The sequence below is a fragment of the Gorilla gorilla genome, chromosome 6 (assembly GCF_029281585.2).
Source record: "Gorilla gorilla gorilla isolate KB3781 chromosome 6, NHGRI_mGorGor1-v2.1_pri, whole genome shotgun sequence".
Taxonomy (NCBI): Eukaryota; Metazoa; Chordata; class Mammalia; order Primates; family Hominidae; genus Gorilla; species Gorilla gorilla.
In genome coordinates, this window is record NC_073230.2 from 22,604,796 (window position 1) to 22,613,984 (window position 9,189).

Below are 9,189 nucleotides of genomic sequence, written 5' to 3' on the forward strand. Positions count from 1 at the left end.
AGTCACTACTATTTCCTTCTTCTTCATATACCACACAAGGGGCAGAAGGATTTCTCCCTTTCTCATTGGCAGAGATTTCATTTATGACAAATTCTTAATTGTGTTCATCTCATTTTATAGTAACTTTGATAGTAAATTTTGTCAGGCCTGTGTCTGATACAAAGAAGTATTAAAAACTATAAAATGTAAATCCGTAATGACTTAATATTCCCAAAATATTATTAATGAGAACTGTATATTTGTATTATCTGGGTCTATCTGTCTATATACCATTTGTCTATCTTTTTTTCCATTCATCTATTTGTCTATAAATCTGATCTACCTAAATGTACACATATGAAGTAATAAAACTTGAAAGGATATAATTTAATATATCTGAAAATTAATAAACTGCCATAAATTCCATATGGAAAGGAACAATAACGCAAATCTATTTATAATTATCCAGTATGGTCATTCAAAAATATTTATTAGTCACCTACTTTGATGGTTAATTTCATGTGTCAAATAGGTTAGGCCATGGAACCCAGGTATTTGGTCAAATACTAGTATAACTATTGCTGTGAAAGTATTTTTTAGATGAGATTTATCTTAATGCACTCTGTGCTGCTATAAAAGAATGCATGAGGCTGAGTAATTTGCAATGAACAAAAATTTATTTCCCACAGTTCTGGAGGAGGGAAGTACAAGATCAAAAAGCAAGCAACTGACAAGGGGCTTCATGCTACATCATCTCATGGATGAAGGCAGAAGGGCAAAAGAGTGAAAGAGAGATGGAAAACAGAATGAAACTCATCCTTTTATAGGGAACCCACTTGCAAAATAATGAACCCACTCCTGTCATAATGGCATTAATCCATTAATGAGGGCAGAGCCCTCATAGCCTAATCACCTCTCATTAGGCCACACATCCTAACACTGTTGCACTGGAGATTAAGATTCCAACAAATGCTTTTGAGGGACACATCCAAATCACAAGAGATTCATATTTAAATCAGTACACTTTGAATGAAGCCAATTACCTTCCATAATGCAGGTGGGCCACATCTAAGGAGTTGAAAGCTTTGCAAAAAAAAAGACAAATGTTCCCCAAGAAAGAGCAAATTCTGCCTGCAGATGGCCTTTAGACTCAAGCTGCAATTATCAACTCATCCATGGATCTTCCTTAAATCTCTCTATCTCTCTCTCTCTCTCTCTATATATATAAATATGTATATACACAGACACACAGACACACACACACATATACACATATAGGTATATGCTTGTATAAATATACACATGTCATATATGTATTAACGCATATATGGATTATATATGCGTTAATACATATATACACATATGTGGATTTTACATATATGTGTATATATACATATATGTATCCATCTATAATCCATATATATCCCTATATTCATACATATATATCATATATAATCCATATATGGATTAATGCTATATGTATATGTATATATGTGTGTGTGTATATATACACACACATATGTAATCACATACATGTATACCCCTCCACACACACACACCCTATTGGTTCTGTTTCTCTGGAGAACCCTGAGTAATACATATACCATTTGTCTGGCATCCTGTTAGTATGTGGCCTGCACAGATGAACAAGACATTGTTCTTATCTTCATGAAGATAATTGTTTGCCTCAGAAGGTTAACTTCAGATAGGTTCTATTCAATAAACAGCTTTGGATATGATTCGTCTCAGTGTCCCCACCCAAATCTCATCTCAAACTGTAATCCCCACATGTTGAGAAAGGGACCTGGTGGTAGGTGACTGGATCATGGGGACGGTTCCCCCATGCTGTTCTCATGATAGTGAGTGAGTTATCTTGAGATCTGATGGTTTTAAAAATGGAAGTTGCCCCTGTGCTTTCGCTCTCTCCTGCTGCCATGTAAGACCTGCCTTGCTTCTCCTTCACCTTCTGCCATGATTCTAAGTTTCCTGACGCCTCCCCAGCCATGCACAACTGTGAGTCAACTAAACGACTTTCCTTTATAAGTTACCCAGTCTCAGGTAGTATATTTATAGCAGTGTGAAAATGGACTAATACACCTTTAATAATTTGCAAACAGTTTACAACTCAAGGTAGGTTTCTGTATGATCAAATCTTATCATAGGTTTGCAATGCCATTTTAGGATGGGGTGATTAGAAATAATCAAAGGTGACCAGGCATGGTAGTTCATGCCTGTAATCCCAGCATTTTGGAAGGCTGGGACAGGTGGCTTGCTTGAGCTCAGGAGTTCGAGAACAGCCTGGGCAACATGGTGGAAACCCATCTCTACAACAAAGACAAATAATTAGCTGGGTAAGGTGGCATTCACTTATAGTCCCAGTAACCCAGGAGGCTGAAGTGGGAGGATCATCAGAGCCCAGGAGGTTGAGGCTACATTGAGCTGTAATAGCACCACTGCACTCCAGCCTAGACAACAGACTAAAATGCCGTCTCAAAAATAGTAATAATAAAATAAAAAAAGAAATAATAAAAGGTAATCACTATCTCTTTCTCTGTTACTACAAATGTCAACGTAGAAGAGCCTGAAGTCAGATAAAGTGATACCTCCAGCTTTGTTCGTTTGCTTAAGATTGCTTTGACTATTCGGGCTGTTTTTGGTCCCATATAAATTGTAAAAGATAGAATTTTATTGAATCTGTAGATCACTTTGGCCTCTATGGTCATTTTAACTATGTTGACTCTTGTAATGCATTACCATGGGATGTTTTCCCATTTATTTGTATCATCTATCTATGATTTCTTTCATCAGTGTTTTATAGTTCTCCTTGTAGAGCTCATTTACCCCCTTGGATAAATGCATTTCTAGGTATTTGATTTTGTGGGGGCTTATTGTAATTGAAATTGAGTTCTTAATTTGGCTCTCAGCTTGAAGGTTATTACTGTACAGAAATGCTACTGATTTTTGTACAGTGATTTTGTATCCTGAAAATTTACTGAAGTCATTTATCAAGTCTAGGAGTCTTTTGAAGGAATCTTTAGGGTTCTCTAGATTTGAGATCATTTTGTCAGCAAAAAGAGATAATTTGACTTCCACTTTTCCAATTTGCATGCTTTTTATTTCCTTCTCTTGCCTTATTGCTCTGGCTGAGTTCCAGTACTATGTTCAGTAAGAGTGGTGAGAGTGGACATCCTTGTCTTGTTCCAGTTCTTAGGGGGAATACTTCCAACTCTTCTCCATCCAATATGATGTTGACTGTTGGTTTGTTATATATGGCTTTTATTACTTTGAGGTGTACTCTTTTATACCTAGTTTGTTGAGCATTTTTATCCTAAAGGGATGTTAGATTTTATAGAATGCTTTTTCTGCGTTTATTGAAATGGCCTATGGTTTTTTTTTTTAATTTTGTTTATATGGTGACTCACATTTATTGATTTGCATATGTTGAACTACCCTCATATCCTTGGGATAACAATCCCTTGATCATGATGTATTATCTTTTTCTCATATGTTGGATTCAGTTTGCTAGTATTTTGTTAAAAATTTTTGCATCTATGTTCATCTGGGATATTAGCCTACAGTTTTCTTTTTTTATTGTTGTGTCCTTGCCTGATTTTGATATCAGGATGATATTGCTTTCACAGAATGAGTTAGGGAGAAATCCCTCCTCTTTGATTTTTTGAAATAGTTTTAGTAAGATTGGTGCCAGCTGTTTTTTGTGTGTTTGGTAAAATTTGACTATGAATCTGTCTGGTTGCAGGCATTTTTTGTTATTGTTGTTGGGAGATTTCTTATTACTGGCTCTATAAGGCTATGATAAGCAAAACAGCATGGTACTTGTATAAAAATAGACACATAGATGAATAAAACAGAATAGAGAACCCAGAAATAAAACCACATACTTACAACCAACTGATCTTTAACGAAGTCAACGAAAATATAGAATGGGGAAAGAACATTCTATTCAGTGAATGGTGCTGGTAAAATGGGATAGTCATATGCAGAAGGAGCTTGACCCCTATCTCTCACCATATACAAAAATTAACTCAGATGGGGTGGAGATTTAAATGTAAGACCTGAAACTATAAAAATCCTAGAAGAAAACCTAGGAAAAATTATCTGGACATTGGCCTAGGTAAATAATCATGACTAAAATCCCCAAACCATATGCAACAAAAAACAAAAATAGACAAATGGGAATTAATTAAACTAAAGAGCTTCAACATAGCAAAAGAAATAATCAACAGAGTATACAGACAATCCACAGAATGGGAGAAAATATTTGCAAACTATGCCTTCAAATTCAGAATCTATAAATAACTCAAAAAACTCCACAAGACAAAAACACCCCATTAAAAGGTAGGAAAGGACATGAACAGACAATTCTTAAAAGACAAACAAGCAGCCAACAAACATATGAAAAAATGCTCATCCTCACTAATTTTCAGAGAAATGCAAATTTTTTTTCAGAGAAATGCAAGTTTAAACCACAATGAGATACTATCCCACACCAGTCAGAATGGTTATTACTAAAAAGTCAAAAAAACAATAAATATTAGCAAGGATGCAGAGAAAAGGGAATGCTTATTCACTGTTTGTGGAAATGTAAAGTACAACAACCTCTATGGAAAGCTGTATGTAAATTTCTTAAAGAACTAAAAATGTAACTACCATTCAACTCAGCAATCCTGAGTATCTATCGATAGAAAAAAAATCGTTACATCAAAAAGTCACCTGCACTAATATGTGTATCACAGCACTATTCACAATAGCAAAGTCATGTAATTAACCTAAGAGTTCATCAACAGATTATTGGATAGAGAAAATGTGGTATGCATACACTATGGAATACTACACAGTCATGAACAGAATAAATCATGTCTTTCTCAGCTACATGGATGGAGCGGGAGGCCATTATTCCAAGTGAAATAATTCAAGATATAGACAAATATCACATGTTCTCACTTATGGGGGGAGCTAAACAGTGGGTACACATGGACATACCAAAGAAAATAATAGACACTAGGGATGCTAAAAGTGGGGAGGGAGGGAGAGAATAAGGGTTGAAAAATTTCCTATTGGGTACAGTGTTCACTATTCAGGTGATGGGTACACTAGAAGCCCAAACCTGATCATCCTGCAGTATATCCATGTAACATACCTGCACATGTACTCCCTGAATCTATAAACATTAAAAAATTCTGACAGTTAGCATAAAAGACAAGAGTCTGAAGGGTAATTACAACTCAGAGTTTGAGGGTAACTTAATATGGTAAAACTACACTTCAATAGAGTCTTACAGTTCCTAAAACAATCAGCCTTATGTTTTCGTATTTAACCCTATAAACAAATGACATAGATGATAAAGTGTATATTATTTTAAAAGTCGAGAAAAACAAGCTCAAGAATTTTAAATAACTTACCCAGAAGTAAAGAGTAGCATATCTGAAAAGTTTTACTGTTCCTAGTCTAGTACAATTTTTTCCATTATGTTACTTAAATGAATATGACATATAATTTAATTTCTTAAAATGGGATATAACATGTGGTTAATTGGGACATTGTAAAACTACCCAAGGTACTTTTTCTATAAATGAGAATCTATAAAAATATTTACATACATGCTTGTTCATTAAAGATTAAAATAATGGGAACCTAAAGCATATTATTGCTCCATAGTAAGGAATTAATTGAAGAATTTATTGTGTACTCATACAAGATAATTTTAAGTATACCTTAAGTGATTTATAGGTATGTATATAAATATGTAAATATTCATATGAAATCTTACTTATATCATTCATTTGTTCAATAATTGTGTACCTACCATGTGTTGAGCATGATACATTGCTAACAAAACAGAAAACGACCCCAGGCCTTGTATACATTCTTATAGGAAGTGACAGATACTAAGTAATAAACATAATAAATAAGCCTATTATATGGATACTAGAGACGTGAGAAGAAAAAGAGATGAAGTAGAGCCAGATAAGAAGGATCAGTGGTGCTGAGTGAGAAGAGGAGAGCAGGCTGCTCTATTAAGGGGAATCACCAGAAGGATGCTCCAGCAAAGATTTGAGATGAATGAAGAGTGAGCCATCCTGACACGTTAGGGAAGACCACACCGGTGGAGGGAGCAATGAGTGCAAAGCCCCAGGGCAGCTGAGTGTATGGTATACTCAAGAGACAGCAAATATGCTGGTGTCGGGAGACCAGAGTGGGGAGGGAGAGAGTAGTAAAGGAGGAGTCAGAGAGGAAGAAGGCATCCATCATACAATGTCCCTTTGGACACTGTAAGAACTTTGGCTTTTATTCTCAGCAAAATGCTGAGCTGTTTGTAGGTTTTAAACAGAGTAGGAACAGGATCCATCTTACGTTTTAAGAAAAGTTATCATTCCAGGTGCTATATTAAGAAGATTATTTAAGGGAAAAGTAGAGAAACCAGTTAGAAGGCCACTGCAGTCATCCAGTAAGAAGCGGGATGGGAGTAAAAGCAGTGAAGGTGATGAGTGGTCACATTCTTCATATATTTTTACTGTTAACATCAATAGGATTTCCTAATGAATTCAGTTTGGGGAGTACATGAAGTAGAGGAGTCCAGGATGATCTAAGCTTTTAGTTTGAGAAAGTAGAATTTTGGCATTTCTGACAACTGAGATAGAGAAGTCTTTGGATGGAGCAAGATTAGGGGTGTAAGTGGGAGGTCAGGTTGCTCAGTTTGAGAAATGCTGAATTCAAAAGGGCTCTTATCCATTCAGTAGAATGTCCAGTAGATAGTTGGAGAAAAGATAATAGAGAGTGATTCTATTTTTATTTTTTCCCACATTGGGAAATTTCTAATAATCTAAACTGACATTCTAAATTTCATCAGTAAGTTCTAAAAAAAATCTTAGATTCTAAATAACACCATAAATCATGAAAATTTATAGCAATCAGTGCTTTATAGAAATTAAAACAATGTCCATGAATATTGAAAAGTTATTTCACTGAAATATACTAAAAAATATTCTGTGGAGAGTTTGAAAAACACTACTTAGAAATAATGATTGATAAATTTTGATTATATATGGTGTTGAAGGTAAACAACTCATTATTATTTCAAACATTCCTTTATAAATTAAGCTAGTTATTTAATGTCTCTAAAATTAAGAAATAGCTTCTTTCGGACTTTATTTGTTCAAAAGGATTATGAAGAGACATATTCAATAATAATAAGTAGGCACATTACAAGTAACATTCTGCAAGAGATGCTAAAGAGTAGACTGCAACAAAAAACCAGGTGACTACATTATACTGCTTTGGCAATTACAACCTCCAAACACTAAAAGGAAAGAAAAAAATATCACGGAACATTTTTAAAGACAATTTTAACACATTTTAGCCATTCACTAGGTTCTTATATCAGACTGAAAACCAAAAGTTCGCATCTATCTAAGACTGCAGGGCTAAGATTACTATTCTGAAAGCTTTTCAAGCACTTTAGAAGCCTCTCTAAGGTCAACTCAAGCAAGACATTTACACCTATCAGTGCTTTGGCATCATCAACCTGTCTTTTAGCTGTATGGCAATAAACATTTAAAATTCCAAATCCTGCACTTTTGGAAGATGTTCTGGAAATGAAAGTGTGATTTAATTTTAAATGCTGTGTCCTCAAGGAACACTTCTAAACCTTAATAAATATGGGATATAGACATCATCATTCATGGCAGGACACAGTGATCTTATCTACAGGCAATGAGCTGTCTCTATAGAAATGCTAGACCTCAGTGAACACACAAGAATCAAAGCTGGTCCTAGCAATGGTGCAGAGACTAAATATATCTCAGCAAACATGCAAGCTCACGGGCCTTAAATGACCTGTTAGCCACACAGACATTTATTGCAGATTCTGATTGCACAGGGTGTGGCCAGTTAATACCAGCTGCACTGGCCTCAGTAAAGGTACAGGTCATTAGCCAGCACAGGCAGCTTCAGGGCACATATGCTTAGTTTGATTTTAATTTTTAACTATGCCTAGTATACCTACTGAAGGGAGAGGAGATCGCCAGCATATGCTGGTGGTAGGTCTCAGGCCCTAATAAGCTAGTGCAACAGAAGTAAGGAATCAGAAAAAGCAATGAAAAAATAAATAAATAAATAAAAAGGGCGAGGCTTTATAGCCCTGTAATACATTAATAGTTAGATCAATGTTTCCTGTTTCAAAAGCATTCATGAGGCCCTAAGCTCACAAATTTTAGGGCACCACCTGGTTAGCCAGCATGTGCTGCCCAAATTATTATCATGCATCCAGAGCTAAGAAGGGAATTGTGGAGAGGCTGGCCTTGAATTCAAGAGCTTGTCCACAGACCTGTGTATCATCCCTACCACTTGGTCTTCTTTTGGCTCTGCATTGGCTAACAACATACAAGAAAGAAAGATTCTTTCCTTAGGAGGCAGGCTATTTTTAAGCCAAGGCATTTTCATGAGACAATAAAAATAGTTCCTCAGACTCAGAACTGAAAAGGAAGTATGCACGCTCTGTCACTAGATGGAGCCCACACTCAATACAGTTTTTGGGGTGTCAAAACATATGACTCAAAAAACAACAGAATGAAGATGCTTTCAGTGAAACAAAGGCACTTAGAATAAAGCTGGCAATTGGTGATGCCTTCATTGCAAATTCCTAGTGCCACTCTCATTGGAGAAATTCTGACAGGCTCTATGGATAAACATAGTTGGAAGTCATTTAGAATGAACAACGGAACTTCAGCCTTGAAGGTGGATTAATGTTTTGACCTTGTTCAGAGGCTTCTGGGAGAGTTGTCCTAGGGGCTAATCCCATTTGTCTATTATTGGTCCCACGTGGATAACCAGATGAGCATTGGTTGATGGGGTGGAGAGACCTCAATAAAGTGACAAATGAGCAGGAGGACTGCTGACCTTCTTCACTAAGGGAGGGAGACCAAAGTCCCTGATTGACTTTAGGTCAGGGGTTGGCAAACTGTTCCTATAAAGGGCTGACCAGAACATACTTTTGGCTTTGCAAGCCGGGTGGTCCTTGTCATAACTACTGAACTCTGCCATCGTGCAATATGAAAGCAGCCACAGACAATATGCAAACAAATGAGTGTGGATCTGCCACTGATTTACCGATTGCTGATTACACCATTAGTTCATATTCTCAATTCGACTGAATTAAGATATTGAATCATAGGTAGTTTGTGGGCAATTGGT